The 24,145-nt window shown below is 46.5% G+C and overlaps 1 long non-coding RNA gene across 1 annotated transcript in view; it reads left to right on the top strand.

The window, feature by feature from the left end:
• Positions 1-15,443, top strand: part of LOC138445375 (uncharacterized) — a 35,264-nt gene extending 19,821 nt beyond the window's left edge. Inside the window, exons 3-6 of the long non-coding RNA XR_011258828.1 lie at positions 1,850-1,934; positions 5,947-6,140; positions 12,129-12,327; positions 14,301-15,443. This is a non-coding gene — a long non-coding RNA (uncharacterized lncRNA). The remainder of the gene's footprint in view (positions 1-1,849; positions 1,935-5,946; positions 6,141-12,128; positions 12,328-14,300) is intronic.
• Positions 15,444-24,145: the final 8,702 nt, after the last annotated feature.

The following is a 24,145-nucleotide window of genomic DNA, read 5'->3' as shown; positions in this document are numbered from 1 at the left end:
GGAACAAGTGACTTCTGGCTTGCAACTTTTGGCCCTGGCTTATCTCTAATTCTAACAAAGGGAGCTCTGCTGAAAAGCTCTTGGCAGTTGTTCAATAGAAGAATTTTGAAAATTTCAATAGCTTTATTGAGGTATCATTGGCATGCAAGAAAGTATACATCAACAGATAATAAACTCTCCTTTCAAGGCAGACAGCTTGGTAAATCCTGATAGACGCACACACTTGTGAAACAATCACCACAATCAGAAAGGTGAAAAGATGCACCCCTCCCGAAGTGTCTCCTTCGTCAGCCCTTCTCTCCGTCCCTCCCTGCTTCCCTCCAGCAACCACGGATCTGCTTTCAGGCACTGCAGACTATTTTGCATTTTCTAGACTTTACCATAAATGGATTCTTACAATATGGACTCCATTTGTCTGGATGCCTTTGTTCAAAATAGTAATTTTGGGACTCATCTGTGTTGTTCCATGGATCAATGCAATGGTCCATTCCGTTTCCTGGCTATGTAATAGTCTATTGTTGGGGCATCCCAGGTGGCTCAGATGGTAAACAATCTGCCTACAGTGTGGGAGGCCTAGGTTTGACCCCTGGGTCAGCAATATCCTCTGGAGAAGGGAATGGCAACCCACCCCAATGTTCTTGCCTGGAGAATTCCATGGGCAAAGAATCCTGGTGGGCTACAGTCCATGTGGTCACAGAGAGTCAGACATGGCTGAGCAGCTAACACACACGCACGATATTCTGCCATTTGTTTGTCCACTCAGCTGGGCTCTCTTTTCTGCTCCACCGATCTATGCACCTGTCTATCGACGCCACGCTGTTTCTATGACACCACCAGAATTTAAGAAGCTTAGATAAACCTGATGTCCACTCCACCCAGCAGAGTCTGCAGGTCCTTCTTTCTTCCCCGAACAAGAAAAGCCTGCTTTCTCCTCCCAGAGGGCAGCAGGGTCTACCTTTCACTTAAATGGTCTTAGAACAGCCCCTCTGCAGGTTGCAGTAGAGAATATTCTGTTGCTGCTGTGAAGAATGTCAACGATGGGAAATTGCAGAAAATTGCCCTGACATTTGCTCTTTGCCACCTAAACCAACAGGCTTCCCAGGTGGTGCTAGTGGTAAAGAACACGTCTGCTAATGTGGGAGACACAAGTTCAGTTCTCTGGTCAGGAAGATCCCCTGGAGGAGGAAACGGCAACCCGCTCCAGTATTCTCGCCTGGAAAATTCCATGGACAGAGGAGTCTGATGGGCTACATACAGTCCATGGGGCCGCAGAGTCGGACACGACTGAGTGACTAAGCACACTCTAAACCAGCCCCTGAACCAAACTAAGAGCAAACCCAGCAACCTCGTCCAGCCCTTCCTGGAACGAGCACCCGCTACCCAGCTGGATGCTTGCTAGCAGTTTCTAGAAAGATGGGCAGATGGTAGGGAGACTGAAATTAGCCATTAAAATACAATTTGAGAATGTTACTCTATTGCCCAATATCACTCCAATCCTCTGCTTTGAAAATTGTGAGCCAGTTACACACTAAAAACAAAATGGAAAAAGAGGTCCTGCCTCATGCCCCCATATCCCGGGGGCATAGTGCTGATGACCTGCGACAGCCTGGTGACTACACACCAGAAAGCTTTGCGCAGAAAGGGAGGCAAGTGCCTGTGAAATCCCTCAGTACCATCTTCACAAACTGTAAATAAAAACCTGTTCTAAAATTAAAACATTATTTCAAAAAAAAATCAGCATAGCCATGTGAAGAAGAAGCTAGAGAAAGAGAAGATTTACTCAACTTGCTGAAAAATAACACTGCAGTTCTAAAAAGTAACCGCCCTCTTCATTTTCATCTTCATTAAGCTTCCATGCTCCAGAGGCTCCTCTCGGACGGGCTGTTTACTTCTCCAAGCTGTAAGAAGGTCCTGAGGCGCGCCAGGAAGCAGAGGTGAGTGTGGTTTTTGCTTCTCCCCCCACCGTTTTGGGTGAAAACCCCCTTTGATCTGTTTTTCCTTCTCCCCAGCCCTGATTATGTCTTTTTTCCTGGTTTAATCAGAGATAAGTAGAACAGATTTTGCAAGCCTCCTCAAAGGAGAGTCTGGAGATGTTCGGTGCTTATGGAGGGTATGAAAGCATAAGGTTAGAGATGAGAGCTTCAGGCTGTCACCGCGCCTCACCACAGGTCTTGTGCAATAACGATAGGCGACATCTACGAGCTGGGAAGCAGGGTTGACAAGGATGATACTAAAGAGCATCCCCCTAGTGGGATAATCCCACAAACGAATAAAGATAAAAGCACAGGGTCTGTCACACCCTAACACCAACTTGGCTCCTAGTTACATCTTTGCCAGGAGGGAGCCTACCCAGTAAACACAAATGTCGAAACGAAAACAGAGTCCCTGGAGTCTGACCCTGACGATACCCACTTGGAGTGGAATTCCGGGAAAGACAGGTCTATCTTGGACCTCAACACCTTGGAGAGCTATTACTAAGAAATAAAAATCACAAGGAGGCCTTCAGCTTCATACTAACCACTGCACAGTATACACAAGGGCAGCTTCAATCTGAGACTGTGAGGTCCTTACCCCCCAGGACGAGGAAGGTGTTAGAGACTCATCTTCCCCCATCTAATAGAGAATGCGTGAGCCACCCTTGGTGACCCCCAAGGACACAGGACTCCTGGGGTTCACACCTGTGTGTGATTCCCCTCCCGCTGAGTGTGGGCAGGACTTGGGACTTGCTTGTAACCAAGAGAATGTGGCAGAGATGATGGGATGTCACTCCTTGGCCAGCTCACCACATATGGATGAGATTCGTCTTGTAACAAACATGCTAAGCGCTGCCTTGCTGGCCTTGAAGAAGCCATTGAGAAGTCCACAGCCGCGGTAGAGCAGCCCACAAGGCGGGGAACTATGATGCTTCTACTTGTAGAGAGCAGCCTCTAGCAAGAAGTTGAAGGCAGCCTCCAGCAAGAAGTTGAAGGCTTCCTTGCAACAGGAAGTGAATGAATTTTGTCAACAACCCGAGGGAGCAAGGGAAACAGCCTTACTCAGCCCTGACCAACATCTTGACCGCAGCCTGGTGAGGTGCTGTAGCCAAGGATCCAACTAAGTCCTGCCCAGATTCCTCACCCACAGAAACTCTGCGATGCCGAATAAGTGTTATTTTAAGCTGCTAAGTTTGTGGGAATTTGTTATGCAGCAATGGCTAACTGATAAAGGGAATGAGATATATTTTTGTGTGTTAGCCACTTGGACTTTATAAACATTTTGTTCCTAGGATGTCCCCTTCATACTACGAGAAGCATCCTTTCCCACTTTTCCTGCCACAGAGGGGACCTCCAAATCAGATGGCTCCTGGTGGAGCCCAATCAGAAAGACATAGCAGCAGAACAGAGGTGGTTCTCCAAAGGAAACCCACGGTCGCATGACCAGAAGGGAAAGGAGACAGAAAGTGAACATCCCCAAAAGAATCATTGCCCCCCGGAGAGTCCAATCCACATAATCTGACAGAGGAAGAAATAGGCCCCGAGAGGTCAGTGGCGTCCAGAGTCTGTGCCCCACGGTAGGGTCAGAAGCAAAACCACGTTTCCTCAGCCCCATCCAGGACTCTTATCGCTGGAGCACATTGTGTGACTCATGTTTTTGGATGATCTTATTTTTCTGCTTTTTTAACCTATTTAGGCATATTTATTCAGTGAGAAAGCACTAAAAATCAAAGTCAAATAATTCGTGGAGATAAACAAAAGTTTAAAAAAAAATCCAGTGGAATCAGACTTGTTATTTGGAAGAGAAATGCCTATTTGGCTGCCCTTTCAAAACATTTCCAACTGGTTTCTGCATACTTGGGACTTTGGATTACTCCCACAATCAAGAACAACAGAATGGCAAATATGAACCTGGTAAAGACAGAAAAACAGAGAACTGGGTTTTGGGCTTCAGTTTCTCTTTCTTTCCTTACATATTTAAAATCTTGCACTGTTCGTTCAGTCACTAACTTGTGTGTGACTCTGCGACCCCATGGACTACAGCACGCCAGGCTTCCCTGTCCTTCACCATCTCCTGAGCTTGCTCAAACTCATGTCCATTGGGTGGTTGATGCCATCCAACCATCCTATCCTCTGTTGTCCCCTTCTCCTCCTGCCTTCAATCTTTCCCAGCATCAGGGTCTTTTCCAATGAGTTGGCTCTTCGCATCAGGTGGCCAAAGTACTGGAGCTTCAGCTTCAGCATCAGTCCTTCCAATGAATATTCAGGACTGATTTCATTTAGGATTGACTGGTTGGATCTCCTTGCAGTCCAAGGGACTCTCAAGAGTCTTCTCCAGCAGCACAGTTTGAAAGCATCATTTCTTTGGTGCTCAGACTTCTTTATGGTCCAACTCTCACATTCACACGTGACTACTGGAAAAGCCACAGCTTTGACTAGACAGACTTCTGTCGGCAAAGTGATGTCTCTGCTTTTTAATACACTGTCCAGATTTGTCATAGCTTTTCTTCCAATGAGCAAGTGCCTTTTAATTTCATGGCTGCAGTCACCGTCCGCAGTGATTTTGGAGCCCAAGAAAGTAAAATCTGCCACTGTATCCATTTTTTCACATCTATTTGCCATGAAGTGATGGGACCTGATGCCATGATCTTGATTTTCTGAATGTTGAGTTTTCAACCAGCTTTTCCACTCTCCTCTTTCACCTTCATCAAGAGGTTCTTTAGTTCCTCTTCACTTTCATAACAGTGGCATCATCCTCTAGTCTTGTGGAAGTTCTGAAAAATCTTGTAGGTCTTTTCATATAAAGAGATGGACATGGAGGCTCTCTTATTGGAGCTCACAGAGCCAAACGCCGTCCTTTCACAGAAGTGAATGAGCATCTGCAGGGCCAGTGGGATTCTGCAGGGCCTGGTGGCTGGGACTCAGACTGATGTCCCCGGCAGGCTTCCTTCCTTCACCACGTGCTTTCAGGCTGTGGTCAAGCTGTGATCCAGGAGCACTGGGAGCTTCCGAAGGCAGCAGTAGCTGTGAAAGAGGCTTCCCGAGGTGGGAACACAGCAGTTCACAGCCCCACGGTGGCCCTGGTGGCCCCAGAGCAGCATCATTGAGCAAGGCCCTTCCAGGCATGCTGCTGGTCAGGCCTTTGGAAGAATAGCTGTGGCCCTCGCCTCCTACTTTCATTTCAGCAGGCATGCTCTTAGGGATGGCCACCCTCCTCAAGGGCGAGGGGCAAGAGAGGAGGGAGGTTCAGACAGAGGAGAGGAGGTAAGTATGAAGCCACGTCCTGCTGTGTGACTCCAAGCAAAACACCCTCTCTGAGCCTTGACTTCTCTCATGTATTAATAGCATAGAGGAGTTGACTGCCACCCTGCAAGCTCTCTGTGGGGGAGCGAGTGAACTGACATGGGCCAGAGCTATGTCCGAGGTGTTTAATCAATGTACCCAGCTGGTCTGAGCTGATTCCACATCCGTAACCACGTCTCACCCACAACCAAGGCCCCGAGGGCTGAGAAGTCACCGCGATCGATGCCCTGCAGCTGACCTCACCCCACACTCCGAGTGCTGCCCATAGAGTAGCACTCAATGCTCACAGCCAGGCATGAGATGAACACTATTACATTCATCCCAGCTGTGCAGATAAAGAAACTGGGTCACGGGGAGGGTGAGGTTTGGAGGAGCCAGCTAGGGAACTGGCACAGCCAGAACACAGACTCAGGCAAAGGGACCCAACATCAGGTTCCTCGTTAACACATTCTGCCACCTCTTGGATAAACGCAATGACCTCAAAGAAGGGGCCATGTGGGCCAGGGGCCCATCCTCCTCACTATTCTCTACCACCCGCTCCTCAACCCTCTTTGGGTCTAGGCTTCTTCTGTCTCACTCCAAGATCCCTCTCTGGGTCCATCCACATCACAGCTTCCGTTGGGTCACCTGCCTCTTTGGCGTCCACTGAGCCCTTTGGCTTTCTCTGCAGGCTGGAGACATTCCACACAAACCAGGACCTAAGACTGCGGTTGTTGACCATTTGGCAAAGGCTTCTCGGGGGCCTGTCGAAACCAATCTAGAACGATCCGTGATGAGACATGAAGTGCCTGATGATGCCCATGTAGCAGTGATACCAGCCAGTCACCAGTAGACCTGGGGGCCTGGTGGTGACTTTCCTTTCAGGTAAGCTGTAGGAGGAAAGAGCCATGGTGTCAGAGGAGATCACACTTGGGTTCTGATGCCTAATGAGACAGAGTTTGTAGATGGTCCAGTGAGACCTGGGGGAGGGGGAGCTGAGGAGCTGAGTGCTCCCTGTCCAGCATCAGCGCAACCAGGCTCTTTGGCATCAGACCAAGCAGTTCAGTTCAGTTCCGTCGCTCAGTCGTGTCCCACTCTTTGCAACCCCATGGATCGCAGCATGCCAGGCCTCCCTGTCCATCACCGACTTCCGGAATTTACCCAAACTCATGTCCATTGAGTCAATGATGCCATCCAACCATCTCATCCTCTGTCGTCCCCTTCTCCCCCTGCCTTCAACCTTTCCCAGCATCAGGGTCTGGTCTTTTCCAATGAGTCAGTTCTTCTCATGAGGTGGCCAAAGTATTGGAGCTTTGGCATCAGTCCTTCCAGTGAATATTCAGGACTGATTTCTTTTAGGATGGATCTCCTTGCAGTCCAAGGGACTCTCAAGAGCCAATACCAGAGTCCAAAAGCATCGATTCTTCGGCCAAGCAGTGGGTGTGTCACAGAGCTGTAACATATTGCCTCCAAGTCCCACTTCTTGTCAAAAAGGTCTTTCAAGTTCATGATAATCTCTTTTCCCCCCACAGTTTTCAATCAGATAAAGAGTTGGTCCTGAATATTCATTGGAAGGACCGATGCTAAAGCTGAAATTCCACTTGGCCACCTCATTTGAAGAACTGACTCATTGGAAAAGACCCTGATGCTGGGAAAGATTGAAGGCAGGAGGAAAAGGGGGCGACAGAGGATGAGATGGTTGCATGGCATCACTGACTCAATGGACATGAGTTTGAGTAAACTCTGGGAGTTGGTGATGGACAGGGAGGCCTGGCGTGCTGCAGTCCATGGGGTCACAAAGAGTCAGACACAACTGAGCGACTGAACTGACTGAAAGAGTTGGTGCATTTCTTTCCCTGTGCCCCCTGCATTGGAAGCACAGAGTCTCAATCACTGTCCCGCCAGGGACACTGTCAGCTTTGAGCAGTAAGACGATGTGAGTTGGCTGTTACCTGCAAAGGCACTTCGGCAGGTGGGCAAGGGAAGAAGCAGGGAGACCCGCTAAGGCCCCTGCACTGATCCAAATTTGAGGCGAAGGGGGCCTGGAGCAGGTGGCAGAGCGGGGAGATGGGAGGGAAGGTGAGATCTCAGAGGAGAGGGAGGAGGGTTTTCTGCCACGTTGGATGTGCGATCCGGGAGAACGAGGTGTCCCAGAGGACTCGAGGCAACAGCAGCACTGGTGCTGCTGGCGATGGGCTGGTGGGTGAGTGGGGCTCAGGGCTGCCCCTCATCTAAGCCGAAGAGCTCACTTTTTTACAGGCTTATTGTTTGGGAACAAAGGCTTATTGCAAAAGAAAATGTGTATGTTAAAGTCCACTGGTGTTATAATTAACTCTGTCCCTGCAGAGAGACTGTTGCCCAGGGGGCAGTTCAGACAGAAACACACCAAGAGCAAGACCTCCTGGCCACTGGCCTGCCTGGAAACAGAGAGAGCAGCCTGCACAACTGGGCACCAGGGCGAGGCCCCAGTACAGTCCTGCATGGCGGGCGGGTGGGCAGCTCTCTCCTCCAAGTACAGCAGGCAGTGAATTTGGCCTCCCTTGAGCTCACGCGTGAACTCCAAGCTGATGCTGCAGTGGTGGAGCTTCTGGGAAGCTCAAAGTGCCCTTGCTTTGCTCTTAGAGTCCCCTTGTGGCTTAGCTGGTATAGAATCTGCCTGCAATGCAGGAGAGCTGGGTTCGATCCCTGGGCTGGGAAGATCCCCAGGAGGAGGGAAAGGCTACCCACTTCAGTATTCTGGCCCTGGACTATACAGTCCATGGGGTTGCAAAGAGTCAGACACGACTGAGCGACTTTCACTCACTCACTCAGAGTCCCCTTGGGGCTTCCTAGGTGGTGTTAGCAGTACAGAATCCACCTGCCAATGCAGGAGACATAAGAGACAAGCATTCAATCCCTGGGTCAGAAAGATCCCCTGGAGAAGGAAATGGCAACCCGCTCCAGTATTCTTGCCTGGAGAACCCCATGGACAGAGGAGCCTGGCGGGCTACCGTCCATGTGGTCACAAAGAGCTGGACATGCCTGAGCTACTGTCCTTTTAAGGCCAAGCTCGGCTGTGTGCCCTCAGGTCCCATGTTGATTATTATCTTTATTTTGTGCAAAACAAAAAGTGTCCCCAGGGCCTTCCCTGGAGGTGCAGCGGCTAAGACTCAGAGCTTCCACTGCAGGGGCACAGATTCAATCCCCGATTAGGGAACTAGGAGACCGTGCTGCGCGGCATGGCCAAAAAATTTAGAGAGTCCTCATGTGTATTAGGGGTCTTCCCTTCATCAGTGAGCCCTGTGGTCCGAGTTACGATTAGATCCCCGGGGCTGAGGGACGTTTACGCACGCTTGGTCCACGGTTCACGGTCACTGGTGAGTGTGCCGCACCCTCCAGTGTGTTTGATGAACACGCGGAACCTGTGCCTGGTTAATGCCTGTGTTGACTCTTTCATCCATAGAGACAACCTTATTTTTTCCTCTATCATGAGAAAAATTAGGGACCTCTTGTGAGTTTCCATGTAGAAGCAAAGATTGTGGAAACATCTGCTATCTGCTAACAAAGGAAAAGTGTGGATGGACTTGGGGCACCGGGTGAACAGGTCACGGTGTGGGGGTGTGAATGCGTGACCTCAGAGCAAAGACAGGGAGCCATTGGCCTGCATGCACCCCACTATCACCCCCTGGTTCCTCCTCCTCTGGCCGCAACCACCCCCACCGCCCCCCACCGCACCTGCAGGAGCCTCCTCAAGACGTCCTGAACAGAGGGACCCTCCTCAAGCCAGGTCCTGAGCAGAATGAAACACTGCATGTCAGGCAGGCCTCCCAAGCCCCAGATATCCTGGTCTCATCTTCTCCTTCAAAACTACAAATGAAAACAGGCTACCTTGCCCTTTCTTTGGTTTTCAAGTAAACATTTCCTTAGGTACTAATCAGATTAACGGTCACCCCACTTCCTCGCTTCAAGGAGACGCTGCCCTGATTTTCCAAGCCCAGCAAGGTAGCCCTGGCCAGGTTAAAACTGGGTCTCACATTGCATCCATGTAGAGTCAGAAATACCGAAAGGAGCCAGGGTCCCGCAGGATTCCCATCTGCACGCCCTGCTAGCAGAACCTGGGAGGGACGCCTCTGGGATTTTTCCGGGTCGGTCAACCTCCTGGGGAAGGAAGTAAAGGCACCCATGGAACCTCATGATCTTGACATTGAAGCTCTCAGAGAAAGACCAAGGCAAACACCCCAGGCCTGCCGGGGCCACGCAGGGTGATGGCCTTCTGGGGGCGGACTGTCCAGGGCAGACACCACACACTGGCAGATGACAGTTCCTGGTCACTCCGTGTCTGATTCACAAAGAGTTTTTTAACTACTTACCAAGGTTTTGAAATGGGGGGAGGGTTCTATCACGTGAAAATCCAGATTTGCAGCTTCTCTTAAAACCTGAGAAGATTGGGCCCCGCGGAGCCCGCCTCTCTCAGGGCAGCAGTGGGCTGCCTGCGTCTGCTCCCCGACATCGGCCCTTCGGTTCCTTGCTGTCCCCAGCGTTCCCGGTTGTGTTCCTGGCCACGCCCATCTTTTCCATCTCCTGCCTGGTATTTGAGTGTGGCCCTGAGGAATGGTCAGCTGGCTGTACCCCCTCCTGTCCTCTCCTAACAGAAGCTGTAGGAAGCCCCCGAGGGTGGCAATAGCCACCTGCAAGCTTGACACAAGGTTAAAGACAAGAAGGATGGCTGGGCCATCCCCACCAGGAAACCCTCACACCCCTCCTCCTCCTGTAAAACGTCTCATTCAGCGCCTGGGCGGGAGATAGGACCCACATCAGCTATGTGAGCAGAAAGAATTTCATAACTGTCATTTACAGGTTCTTCCCTGATGATGGTTGGGTGGCAAAGAGTCCGCTTGCCGATGCAGGAGACACAGGTTCAGTCCCTGGTCCGAGAGGATCGCACATGCCGCGGGGGGAACTAAACCCAGGCACTACTGAGCCTGTGCTCCAGAGCTCAGGAGCCGCAAGTACTGAGGCGTGCAAGCCCCAGAGCTCATATTCCACGACAAGCGAGGCCACCGTGATGAGAAGCCCACACACCGCAACTAGAGAAAAGCCTGTGCAGCCAGGAAGACCCTGCACGGCCAAAATTCAGTAAATAAAAGTGTGAAAGCGCAAGTCGCTCAGTTGTATCTGACTCTTTGCGACCCCAAGGTCTATACAGTCCATGGAATTCTCCAGCAAGATTACTGGAGTGGATAGCCTTTCCCTTCTCCAGGGGATCTTCCCAACCCAGGGATCAAATCCAGGTCTCGTGCATTGCAAGCACTTTCTTTACCAGCTGAGCTACAAGAATCCTGGAGCCAATCCTGAAGCCCAAGAATCCTGGAGTGGATAGCTGAGCCCTTCTCCAGCAGATCTTCCCGACCCAGGAATCAAACAGGGGTCTCCTGCACTGCAGGCGGATTCTTTACCAACTGAACTATCAGGGAAACTGTCTTTACCTTTAAAGTTGTAAACAAGGGCCTGAAAGACAAGAGGAAGCTATAAAGCACCTTTAAGGACACACCACACTTTTCACAGGAACTGCAGGAGGTGTACCCTGAGGCTGGGGAGCAAAGAGAAGAGGCTGGTGTTACTAAGCCTGTGAGCCTGGAGGAGGCCCCCAAGACCCTGGAATCCAGGTCTCCGAGGTGCTGGAGTCTCTAAAGTGGGCTCAGTGATGCCGGCGGGGCTGAGGGTCACGGGATCACAAGCTGTGATGGGAAAAACAACTCTTGAGAAAAACAGTCTTTAAGGAAAACGACTCTGTTTTTCCGAGCTGCCGCTTAGACATTTTACCGTCTGATAACCCTGCTCACACCCAGAGCCTGGAGATAAGAGTTTAAGACGCCTGCCACCAGTTCCTGTTTCATTCTTCCAGGGGCGCCTTGTAAAATGACCATTAAAAAAAAAAAAGACCACTTAAGAGATAAGCCTGTGAAAAGCCAGCCCCAACCACGTAACATGCAGTGGCTGTTTGCTCCCCAGTGACCTGGGATGGGGGCTGGCCCTCTCCTTGGCTCACTAAGCCCCCTCCCTTCTGGGATCTGTCAGTAATAATACATCTTGTGACTCCACTTCCTTCGTGTGGGTTTATTGAAACTGCACCTTCAATCAAAATGACCTCCGGGGTTTTCGTGGAGCTCGGATATGGAGGAAGCTCCCAGCCACCCCTGTTTGCGGTGGGGGGCGGGGGTGTCTAGCGGGGTGGTCTTGTGCCCTACCCCTCTCCCCATTCAGCGGGTCATAATGTGCATATTCCTGATTCAATACACCAGCTCTGGCTTCTCAGCACAGAAGCAGGCACGGAGCCCATAGGAAGCGAGCAGGAAGGAGCTGCCCCACTTCAACCTTCCCTGTGGCGCCCCCAGCTGGCAGAACCTCAGAGGAGCCACTGCAAATCAGACCTTTGCAGTGCGCAAGTTGCTCAGTCATGTTTGATTCTTTGTGACCCCATGGTCTATAAAGTCCATGGAATTCTCCAGGCCAGAATACTGCAGTGGGTAGCCCTTCCCTTCTCCAAGGGATCTTCCCAATCCAGGTCTCCTGCATTGCAGGCGGATTCTTTACCAGCTGAGCCACAAAGGAAGGCCTGGTTTGCAGAGCCCCAGCATTACCCAGCTAGTGTAGGGGCTGGTTGGTGTGAGTAATCAGGTGAGTTGGTTGATGTCTGGCCCAGAGGACTCCCTCTGACCCCTGCTTGTGCTCAGCATTATATCCCTACAGTAAGCTTTGAGCACCTCCTCGATGTCAGCCCCGTTCTCCATGCAGAGCATATAATATCAGCAAGGTGGGCATCATTCCTGCCCTGGTGGACTTGGCAGTCAACCTGGACTCTTTTTAAAAAAAAATCTTTTACTCTTCTGCCAGGTTCTAGCATCGAGCTCCACTCTTGCTGTTCTGCAACCACAGCCCGGACGTGGAAGCCACCACAATGTCCATCCACAGAGGACAGGTAAAGAAGATGTGGTACACGTATACAATGGAATATTACACAGCCATGAAAAAGAGTGAAACAGTGCCACTTACAGCAACATGGATAGACCAAGAGATTATCACACTAAGTGAAGTAAGTCAGACCTAAAGACAAATAATCTATGATATTGCTTATGTGGAAGCTAAAAAGTGACACAAATGAATTTATTTACAAAATGAAAGAGACTCACAGGTTTAGAAGGCAACTTATGATTACCAAAGGGGAAAGGTGGGGGGGGGGGATGGTAATTTAGAAGGTGGGGATTAATGTATTTTTGTTATTGTTCAGTCACTAAATTGTGTCCAGCTCTTTGTGACCCCCATGGGCTGTAGCATACCAGTCTTCCCTGTCTATCACCAGGTCCTGGGGTTTTGCTCAGATTCACGTCCACTGAGTTGGTAATGCCATCCAATCATCTCAAATGTATACACACCACTATATATAAAACAGACATAGTAATGCAACATAATGGATAACTTTTATATATAATATAACAGATACAGGTGTGTGTTAGTTACTCAGTCGTGTCCGACTCTCTGCAACCCTGTGGACTGTGGCCCGCCAGGCTCTTTGTCCATGGAATTCTCCAGGCAAGAATACTGGAGTGGGTTGCCATTCCCTTCTCCAGGGGATTTTTCTGACCCAGGGATTGAACATGGGTCTCCTGCATTGCAGGCAGATTCTTTACCATCTGAGCCACAGGGAAGCCCCAAACAGATATATAACAGTGTAATATAACATATATATACATATAATATCACAGATAAATAGTAGTATAATTAACAGATTATATATATAATATATATAGTGTTAATATATAGTAGTATTAAATATAATATATAGTAGTAGTAATCAACAAGGACATTGATTATAGCACAGAGAACTCAATAATCTGTAATAACCTACATAGGAAAAGAATCTGAAAAAGAAAAAAAATATATATGTATATGACTAAATCACTTTGCTTTTACCTGAAACTAACACAACTTTGTAAATCAAACATCAATACTGCAATATAAAATAAAAACTTGGAAGAAATTCCCTGGTGGTCCAGTGGTTAAAACTCAGCTGCAAATGCAGATGTTGTGAGTTTGACCTCTGGTCAGGGAAATAAGATTCCACATGCTGCGTGGCATGGCCAAAAATAAAATAAATTTTTTTTAACTATGGAATCATCGGCTGCGATTCAAAAATCTGCAAGCAATAAATGCTGGAGAGGGTGTGGAGAAAAGGGAACCCTCCTACACTGTTGGTGGGAATGCAAACTAGTACAGCCACTATGGAGAACAGTGTGGAGATTCCTTAAAAAATTGCAAATAGAACTACCTTATGACCCAGCAATCCCACTGCTGGGCATACACACCGAGGAAACCAGAATTGAAAGAGACACATGTACCCCAATGTTCATCGCAGCACTGTTTATAATAGCCAGGACATGGAAACAACCTAGATGTCCATCAGCAGATGAATGGATAAGAAAGCTGTGGTACATATACACAATGGAGTATTACTCAGCCATTAAAAAGAATTCATTTGAATCAGTTCTGATGAGATGGATGAAACTGGAGCCGATTATACAGAGTGAAGTAAGCCAGAAAGAAAAACACCAATACAGTATACTAACACATATATATGGAATTTAGAAAGATGGCAATGATGACCCTGTATGCAAGACAGCAAAAAAGATACAGATGTGTATAACGGACTTTTGGACTCAGAGGGAGAGGGAGAGGGTGGGATGATTTGGGAGAATGGCATTCTAACATGTATACTATCATGTAAGAATCGAATCGCCAGTCTATGTCTGATACAAGGATACAGCATGCTTGGGGCTGGTGCATGGGGATGACCCAGAGAGATGTTATGGGGAGGGAGGTGGGAGGGGGGTTCATGTTTGGGAACGCATGTAAGAATTAAAGATTTTAAAATTTAAATAAATAAATAAGAAAAAAATAAAACTATGGAATCATTAAAGAAAACATCAAGAAGTTTGTAAACTTCTAAATATAAAATGGTTGATAAAATTAAAAGGCTAAATATATTCAAGTCTTTCACTCTTCTGCTAGATTCGAGCAACAGGCTCTGTCCCGGCTGCTGACTATTGAGTGCCCGTGTATTCTCGGTGGAAAAAAAACATAACAAACTTGGGCCATCCGAACTGTGCTGAAGTGTCAGTTCAGGGGTTCTACGGACGCTTGCAGTGTTGTACAGCCATCATCACCATCCATCTCCAGGACTTTCTTATCTCGTAAAACTGCAACCGTGTCCATTGAACAACAATGGTCCCTCTCCCCAACCTCTAGCAAACATTTGACCTTCTGTCCCGTGAATCTCGTTACCCTAAGTACCTCACTTACGTGGGATCCTTTTCTGTCTGACTTATTTCACTTAGCGTGATGTCTTCAAGGTTCACCCGTGTTGTAACATGTATCAGAACTAGCATCCTTCACGCCACGTAGCTTGGTCAAAAAGGATTATGTTTCTAAAGCGTATTTCATGACCCAGGAAAATCCTATGGTTTAATGTAAGGTGCAAAAAAGTGAAAACAAGACAGTATGATGTTCAATATTTATAAATACCCCTTTAAAAGTAGTAAGATAAAGGATGAGAAGAAGGGTTAGTTAGAGAGTTTGGGATGGACACGTACACTCTGCCATATTTAAAATGGACAGCCAACAAGGAATTACTTTATAGCACATGGAACTCTGCTCAACGTTATGTGGCAGCCTGGATGAGAGGGGAGTTTGGGGGAGAATGGACACATGTGTATGTATGGCAGAGTTCCTTCAATGTTCACCTGAAATTATCACAACACTGTTAATTGGCTATATCCCAATACACAATAAAAAGCTTAAAAAAACTACTGCTGCTGCTGCTAAGTTGCTTCAGTCGTGTCCGACTCTGTGTGACACCATAGACAGCAGCCCACCAGGCCCCGAAGTCCCTGGGATTTTCCAGGCAAGAACACTGAAGTGGGTTGCCATTTCCTTCTCCAATGCATGAAAGTGAAAAGTGAAAGTGAAGGCGCTCAGTTGTGTCCGACTCTTCGCGACCCCATGGACTGCAGCCCACCAGGCTCCTCTGTCTACTAAGAGGAAGTACATAAAAGTGTTAAGAGTTATCTCTCCTATGATCACTATTAGTCCTCTGTATTTTTCTACTTCCCAGATCCTCTGTAATAAACATTTAATTTATTTCAATTACTAAAACAAGATAAGCATTATTAAGCAAACACAGTAGCTGCAGTAGATGCCCTGAAGTGGCTGCCAGCCAAGGAGAGCTGCATGGAACTCTGCCAGGGGAAAGTAAGGGCATAGACGGTGGCTGAGGATGCAGCTATTTTTGTTACTGTTGCTATGGTTACCTGAGCCCTTGCCCCCTCTTTCCACGCTGGTGTGGTATGGGCAAACTGGAGTGATAGAGAGTTCACGTGAAATGTAAGATCCCCCCAGCTCATTGCTGTCCCGTAACAGAGAGGACTCAAGAATCAGGCAAAGCACCATTAGCTACCAAGACTTTCACTAATGAAGGACTCTCCTCTTTTCCCTCCAGAGTTGTTACATAAATGGGCCAGAGAAGTTTCCCGTGCATTGCCTAAAATGGTCCCCACATCATTTTCTTCTTCACACAAGCTAGGACTGCTAGCTCAGAGCCCACTGGCACTCAACCTCAGGTTCCCATACATTCAGTTGTTCCATGGATAGTCTAAATGAATGTATTTTTAGCCATTTGGAGCCGACCTACTTTACATACCCAGTGAAACAGCAACCAGCACACCCGCTGCGCTGTGCTGTCCGTGACCCCATGGACTGTAGCCCACCAGTCTCCTCTGTCCATGGGATTCTCCAGGCAAGAGTACTGGAGTGGGTTGCCATGCCCTCCTCCAGAGGATCTTCCCAATCCAGGGATCAAACTCACTTCTCTACATCTCTTGCTTTGGCAATGTTTGGAAGGTTCTTTACCACTAGTACCATCTGGGAAACCCTTTTACTTATTAAGAAAATGCAAAATAAAACCACAATGAGATACCACTAGACTTGCACCAGAATCATTAAAATAAACCCTGACAACACCAAGTGCTGCTGAGGGTGTGGAGCCACAGGAACCCTCGTCTATGACTATTGGGGCCAATAGTTAAAACTATTCCAGAAAACCCATAGGTCCTCTCTCCTAAAGAGGGACACGGACCCACTCATGACCCAGCCATCCCACTCTCCAGTAAACAGCAAACGCAGGCGCACACGTATGCTCATCAGAAGACTTGCTCCAGGGTGTTCAGAGCCACGTAAGCTGACAGATCGTCAGATCAGAAATAACCCACATGGACATAATATATCCATGAGCCATGGAGAAGACAAGCCCTGTGGTGATAAAAGACCCTTCTAGATTCTCCAGGGAACAGAATTGATAGGTGAGATAGGTAGATACAGATGATATGGATATAGACACACACACACATACATATATATATATATATATATATATATATATGCATAAATGGTTAGTTATAAGGAATTGGCTCATGCGATTCGGAGGCTGAGACTTCCTTAGATTTGCAGCTGTCAACTGGACATCCAGGAGAGCTGATGGTGTAGATTCCAGGTTAAGTCCAAGTCCAAATCCAAAGCGAGGTCGCCACCTGGAGGCAGGCAGGCAAAGGAGGCCCATTCTCCCTCACTCAGCCTCTTTTGTTCAAGTCTCCAGTGGGTTGGATGAGGCCCATCCATGTTGGGGTCGGGGGGAGTCTATCAGTTCAGATGTTAGTCTCATCCTGAAACACCTGGAGTCATGTTTAGCCAGAAGTCTGAGCACCCCATGGTCCAGTCAAGTTGATACATTAAATTAACCACCCTAGAGCCCTGCTGCCCTTGGGCGCACTCCAGCTTACCCTGCTGCTGAGTGATACCACCTGGACACGTAAGCCCCCTCTGCCCTGGGAGCTCCCTGTCCTCTTCCTCCATAAGGTGGTGGTGCCGTGCCCCCTTTCCCCGGAGGGTCTCCTGTCGAGAGAACTTCTCATAGGCCACCTGTCCAAGTGTCACCCAATAAAGTTGGTTGTGCAACACTGCCACCTTGTGGTCTTGTCTCCTCCTTGATCGGCCTCAACAGCGTCTCATGGAAGAACTTCTGTATGACCCTCCCTGCCCTGTCTGAACTCTCGGAAGAAGGGTGACGTTGAAATCCCCGTGCTTTTTGCATCAGATTTGCCCCCATCCTCCTTTAATTTCTTGTCCTCAACCCAAAGAATTCTTGAGGGTGTGCTGGGGAGGAGAAGCAGGCAGACGAATGCAGTATCCTGCCCCCTTCTTCTAAGCTGATCTCAACCAAGAATAGCAAAGTCAGAACTTAAACTACACTGAGACCTTTAGTGGCGCCCAGCACTGAAAAGGTCATGATGTCCACCAGCTGCCCTCGATGAACTTCAAAACAAGAACACTAAACTATAACATTCCAAGTTTACATGCGTGCTGAAATTAAAAATCTCTTCTAGATTTTTCTGAAAGCAAAATGCTAAGTAAGTTTATGGAAAACAAATATATCATGTTCAAAAAACGCTTTGTTTTGCTTTGGTTGTGACCCTGGCTTGTTGGTACACTCAGCCTATCGAACAGTCCTCCATTGCTTATACTCAAGTCTGGTACAGAAAATAGATTCTTTAAGCCAGGATCACAAGCTGATGCTTAGAAATGTTTGAACTGATTTGAACAGATAAGTTGGAGAATTATAACAATTTAAAATCTATATACTATGCAGAACTGTTTTTTTCTTCTAGTGGCTCTCAAGTAATTGAAATAACATAATATTGAGAATACTGTAATATATTTATTGTTGTATTCTTTATTAATAAGAGAAAATTTGTTTTAAAAATCAAAAGGGAAAAATTCTTCTTGCATGATCCGTGAAGAAAATAGTTAATAAGGAATTCCCTGGCATCCCAGTGGTAAGGATTCAGTTTCATGGACAGGGGCCCACGTTTGATCCCTGCCTGGGGAACTAGGTCCTCAAAAGCTGATGGTGCAGTCAAAAAAATTTTTGGTAAACTGAACTTTATCAAAATTTAAAAACTTCTGCTCTACAAAAGACAATCTCAAGAGAATTTTGAAGACAGGCCACAGGATGGGAAAAAACATTTGCAAAAGACACATCTGATAAAGAACTGTCCTTCAAAATACACAAAGAGCACTTCAGTTCAGTCACTCAGCTGTGTCTGATTCTGCGACCTGTGGACTGCAGCACGCCAGGCCTCCCTGTCCATCACCTACTCCCACAGCTTGCTCAAACTCATGTCCATCGAGTCGGTGTTGCCATCCAACCATCTCATCCTCTGTCATCCTCTTCTCCTTCCGCCTTCAATCTTTCCCAGCATCGGGGTCTTCTCCAATGAGTCAGTTCTTCGCATCAGGTGGCCAAAGTGTTGGAGTTTCAGCTCAGCATCAGTTCTTCCGATGAATATCCAGGACTGATTTCCTTTAGGATGGACTGGTTCAATCTAAAATGACCATGGGATACCACTGCACGTAGAATGGCCAGAATCCAGAAGTCAGACAACGGCAACTACTGGTGAGGATGGGGAATAACAGGAAGGCTCATTCATGCTGGTGGGAAGGCAAAATGCTACCATCTCTGTAGCAGACAGTTGGGCAGTTTTGTAAGTTTCTTACAAAACTAAACATTCCAAACATACCATACGACCCCGCAGTCCTGCTCCTTGGTATTTACCCAGAGGCACTGAAAACGTAGTTGTTGTTTAGTCGCTCAGTCAGGTCGGATCCTCTGTGACCCCGTGGACACCAGGCTCCTCTGTCCATGGAATTCTCCAGGCAATAATACCAGAGTGGACTGCCATTTCCTTCTCCAGGGGATCTTCCCAACCCAGGGGTTGAACCTGGGTCTCCTGTACTGGCAGGCGGATTCTTTACCACTGAGACACTAGGGAAGCCTGTTGAAAATCTCAGTTCAGTTCAGTTCAGTTCAGTTGCTCATTCGTGTCCAACTCTTTGCGACCCCATGAACTGCAGCATGCCAGGCCTCCCTGTCCAACACCAACTCCCGGAGTTCCCAAACTCATGTCCATTGAGTCAGTGATGCCATCCAACCATCTCATCCTCTGTGGTCCCCTTCTCCTCCTGCCCTCAATCTTTCAGGGTCTTTTCAAATGAGTCAGCTAGGTCCACACAAAAACCTACGCATGAGTGTTTACAGTGGTTTTATTCAAAATTGCCAAAACTTGGAACCAACAAGGTATCTTAATAAGTGAGTAGATAAATAAGCTATGGTACATACAGACTATAGAATATTATTCTGGGTTAAAAAGAAATGAGCTGTCAAGCCACAAAAAGACACTTCAAATACAAATTACTAAATGAAAGAAGTCAATCTGAACTGGCTACTTACTGTACAGTTTCAACTATTAATAAATAACATTCTGGAAAAGGAAAAACTATAGAGATGGTTAAAAAAAAAAGTCCGTGGTTGCCAGGGGGTTGGGGGAGAGATAACTAGTTAGAGCACAGAGGATTTCTAGAGCAATGAGGCTGCTCCGTATGATAGGTACTGTAGTGACGGATATATATCATTATGCATTCAAATCCATAGCACATACTGAACTGCCTTGTAAACCATGCACTGCGAGTGACTACGGTGAGTCAGTGGTACCCACTGCGGTACCATCAGCGGTACCCACTGCGGTACCATCAGCGGTACCCAAAATAGCCTCTGGTGGGGACTGTTGATAACAGAGGGGGCTGTACATATGTGGAGCTGGGGGCATATATGGGATCTCTGCATCTTCCTCTAAATTTTGTTATGAAATTGAAACAATGTTAAAAAAATTGTCTTAGAAAATTTCCTTCTTAACCAAGCATTCGTTATTTCCTAAATTTAAATAGTGAGATTATTTTTTCAAAACTCAGATCTCTCTGTGGTAGAAGAAAGCTGCACAATTATATAACCCTTTCTGTTGCCAAAGCCCGATGTAAATTACCTAAAAGTTCAGAACTGTACATTAAAAACATGCGATTTTTTGGATCTTTGAAAGAAAATTATGGGAGACAACTGACCCCAACCTTTCATTTGTCTTGTTATTCAGTAATTAATAAGTATATTTAGAAACGTCCTTTCCTTCACAAAAATATTATGCTAGAGGAAGAATTAATGTTCCTCATAAAAAGATGAGACAGAACTTGTAAAATGTTATTTATAGCATTTTCAGCAGAAAACTGAAGAATAATTTATTTAGCTTATTATGTTCTGCTTATCTTTGAAAGCCAACAAAACTCCAAACTCCTGAGTTCTTAAATGTCAGAACCCCATGATTAAGTGTCTTGAGATCTACAATCTGTCAGAGCCTATTATCTGGAGAAAGATAGCTGCTTCTGCCAGATATATTATACCCTAAGACACGGGAAGCTTGAGATTTTCTCTTTGTCCGAAGTCAGCAGATGGTAAACTAAGCTCGTATTGGGACCCGTGGAGGGGTGCACCCCAGGAGGGGAGTGCAAACCTGAAATAGTCTTCCAAAACTGCAGTTGAGTCTCAAGTCAGCTCAGCTCATGACTGGGCTGAAGTCCTCAACCTCCACTCCATCTGCTTCACCAGGTTTGCAGTGAGCCTTCTCTGGTGGACAGCAACATCACTCAGAACTTCTGCACTGTTCTTAAACTAGGATCTGTGGATGCCCAGATCCTTTGAGCTACAGTTCAATATAACTGGTTTCTTTGTAATCTCGTGCATTTTATACTTTGCATTTAAAAATATTCTTCTAAGGAAGTGGAGAAGGAAATGGCAACCCACTCTAGTATTCTTGCCTGGAGAATCCCATAGACAGAGGAACCTGGTGGGCTAGAGTCCATGGGGTCACAAAGAGTCAGACATGACTGAGGGACTGTCACTTCACTTCTAAGAAAGAATCACTAGAAGTAAATCAGAAAGATAAAAACAACATAGATTAACACATATATGTGGAATCTAGAGAAATGGTATAGAAGATCTTATTTGCAAAACAGAAATAGAGACACATAGAGAACAAGCATTCAGACATCAAGGAGGGAATCGGGTGGGATGAATTGGGAGACTGGAATCGGCATATATACACTACTGATATTGCGTATAAAACAGATCACTAATGGGAACCTACTGTATACCTCAGGAAACCCTACTCAGTGGTCTATGGTGACCTAAATGGGAAGGAAATCCAAAAAAGAGGGGTCATGTGTATATGCATAACTGGCTCACTTTGCTGTACAGCAGAAACTAATACAACATTGTAAAGCAACTATACTTCAGTAAAAATTAATTTACAAAAATAAAAAAGGACTCACTAGGTTGACAAAGAGATCCTGATACATATTTCTCAGATACAAAGTCCAGAGCTCCATCAAAAATGACCAGGCATACCAAAGACATAGGACCAAGCATAAAATCAGCTGTATTTCTACACACTAGCAGCAGTTAGGAAGCAAACTAAAACAAAACAGAACCCTCACCATTTACAACAGCCACGAAACCATAGAAATGAATCTGATAAAATATGTGCAAGATGATTACTCAGAAAACAAACCCTTCACTGAAATTTGCTCAAAATGACTTATAAATAGAAAAATATTTCATATTCACATGTAAAAAATATTTCATATCATAAATACATAATTCTCTACCTAAACTGATCTAAGTTTTCCATGCAATTCCAAACACAATCTCCATAGGATTTTATGTAACCCGAAAAGATATTCTAAAATGCATGTGTAACACCAAAATGTTAAAATCGTTCCCCAAAAGACCGTGAGAGAGGGGTCCATGGGAAAATGGATTATTAGGAAATGTTCCTGAGAAACTAATGGTGAAATGGGCCAAGTAAAGGAATTCAAGGAAGACGCTGGCAGCATTTGCTACATCGCTCCTAAAAAAAATAAATCACGTGTTTTCGCTAATGAATATCGAGGCTTATCTAAAGCTATTGGTAATTAAGGCAATATGGTCTTGTCAGAGAGATTTTTTAAAAATTTGACCAGTGCTTCCTCTACAGGCTCGAGAGAGGAAGTCTTCCTTGTCTCCTGGTGTTGCTGGCCGTCCTTAGCGTTCCTCAGCGTGTAGATGCATCTCCGATTTCGGCTTCTGTCTTCACGTGGCTCCCTTACTAGCACGCCAGTCATTGGAGTCAAGCCTTTCTCTCATCTAAAATGACCCCATCATAACTTAATTGCGTAAGTTGCAAAGACTTTATTTCCAAATAAGGTTACAGTCTGAGATTCTGAGTGGACATGAATATTTTTTTGTTTGTTTTTCTTATTTATTTATTTACTTGGAGTGGACATGAATTTGGGGGGGAGGAGAGGACACTATTCAAGTCATAAATGGCTAATCACCATAGAAAGATGATGTTCATTTAGACTCTGGTAAATGCAAATTAGGTCTACCACAGTATACTGTTTTTCATTCCTCTCGATGTGCAGAGAGGATCCACCAGATCCTCTGAACCAGTGAATGGATCAGGTGGACTCACGTGTGGGGGAGTGAGAGCTGTCCATGCCATCTAACCCATCGCACTTCAGAAAACACTCTACTATGATGTCATCAATCTGCCTCAGCGAGCTTGCTTCCAGGTATGTGCCCGAGGGAAATTCTCGCACAAGAGTACCAAAAGACATATATAGTAAAACTTCTAAATAGCAGCATTTCTGGTTAAAAAAAAAAAAAAGACACCTGAAAACAATTCACTTACAAGAGAATAAATAAACAGTGGTCTTTCAGCAGTCAAAATAAATGGACTACACCACACACAAGAGCATAGGGGCATTTCTCAACATAATGTTGAGTGGGGGCGGGGAAAGCAATTTGCAGAAAACAACATGGAGTATGATATCATTTTTATACAAAAACCAAATAGAACGTGATATCATTTTTTACAAAACACACAAAGGTAAATGACGGCTATGTAACATGCATGACGAAATGTTAACTGGAAGACAGTGATCAATGGGAGTGGAATAGATTCAGCGTGGATGTCTTGACTGCCCTGAAGGAATTTCCAAAAGCAGAATCTGAGCCTGGCATGCAGAAGCCGAAAGAGGACAAATCACTTATTCATTGTCAGTTTTCCCTGTGAAAGCTTCCTTCCTTCCTTCATTCATTCAACAGTTATTGAGACAAGAGCTGTCAGAGAGGGGTCTTCTAGAGGGGTCTTCTAGAGGCTACAAAGGTGGGTGGGTCAGCCCTGGCTCATTCTGGGAAAGGAAGGGGCTTCAAAAGGGGGGAGGGAGACAGGGTACATAAAGAGCTTAAATTTTATTTTGAAACATTAAGCTCCTTGATGAAAGAAGATTTCGATTCCTGTAACCATGACACAATTCATGTTTTATTCATAATCTTGTGTATTGTTCATTCTTATCTTGCTCAAACTAATTCCAGCCTTCTTCGCTCATTGCTCCAGTGTTTGGTCATGTCCTTTAGCCTCATGTGACATTGACTATTTTCTCTCTGATTCCCCTGAAGATGCTTTAGCCCTTCGTGCTTCCAGCCCCATCTGTCTTACATTTTCATTCTGTACCCTGCAACTTGCCGCGTTCTGCACAGGAACATTTACAAGGCACGGCGCCACCAGATCCATTTCCCGAGGAACCACCACAAAGTGTCAATAAAAATGGCCCACGAAGCAGGAATCTGAGACACTCCCTAGAGGCCACCCTAATCCTCCTCTCCCTGGGTTCTTGCTGTCTGCTGGGTGGGCAGTGGCAGCTTAGCATCCTGCAGAAGCTTCCTTGAAAACCTGAGATGAGAACCCTGGAGAGGCCCCAGCTCTGTTCCTTCGGTAGAGCTTAATAGTGCTATTAGCTGCTGCGCTGGGGGAGGAAGACAGGGGACAAGACTGAGAAGCCAGAACAGCAAGATTTCGTTTTCCTACTGGTGAAACTCT

This window comes from Ovis canadensis, chromosome 8 (genome assembly GCF_042477335.2).
Source record: "Ovis canadensis isolate MfBH-ARS-UI-01 breed Bighorn chromosome 8, ARS-UI_OviCan_v2, whole genome shotgun sequence".
NCBI classification, from domain to species: Eukaryota; Metazoa; Chordata; class Mammalia; order Artiodactyla; family Bovidae; genus Ovis; species Ovis canadensis.
The sequence above is the reverse complement of the archived record's forward strand: the minus strand, read 5'-3'. Positions and strand labels throughout refer to the sequence as shown.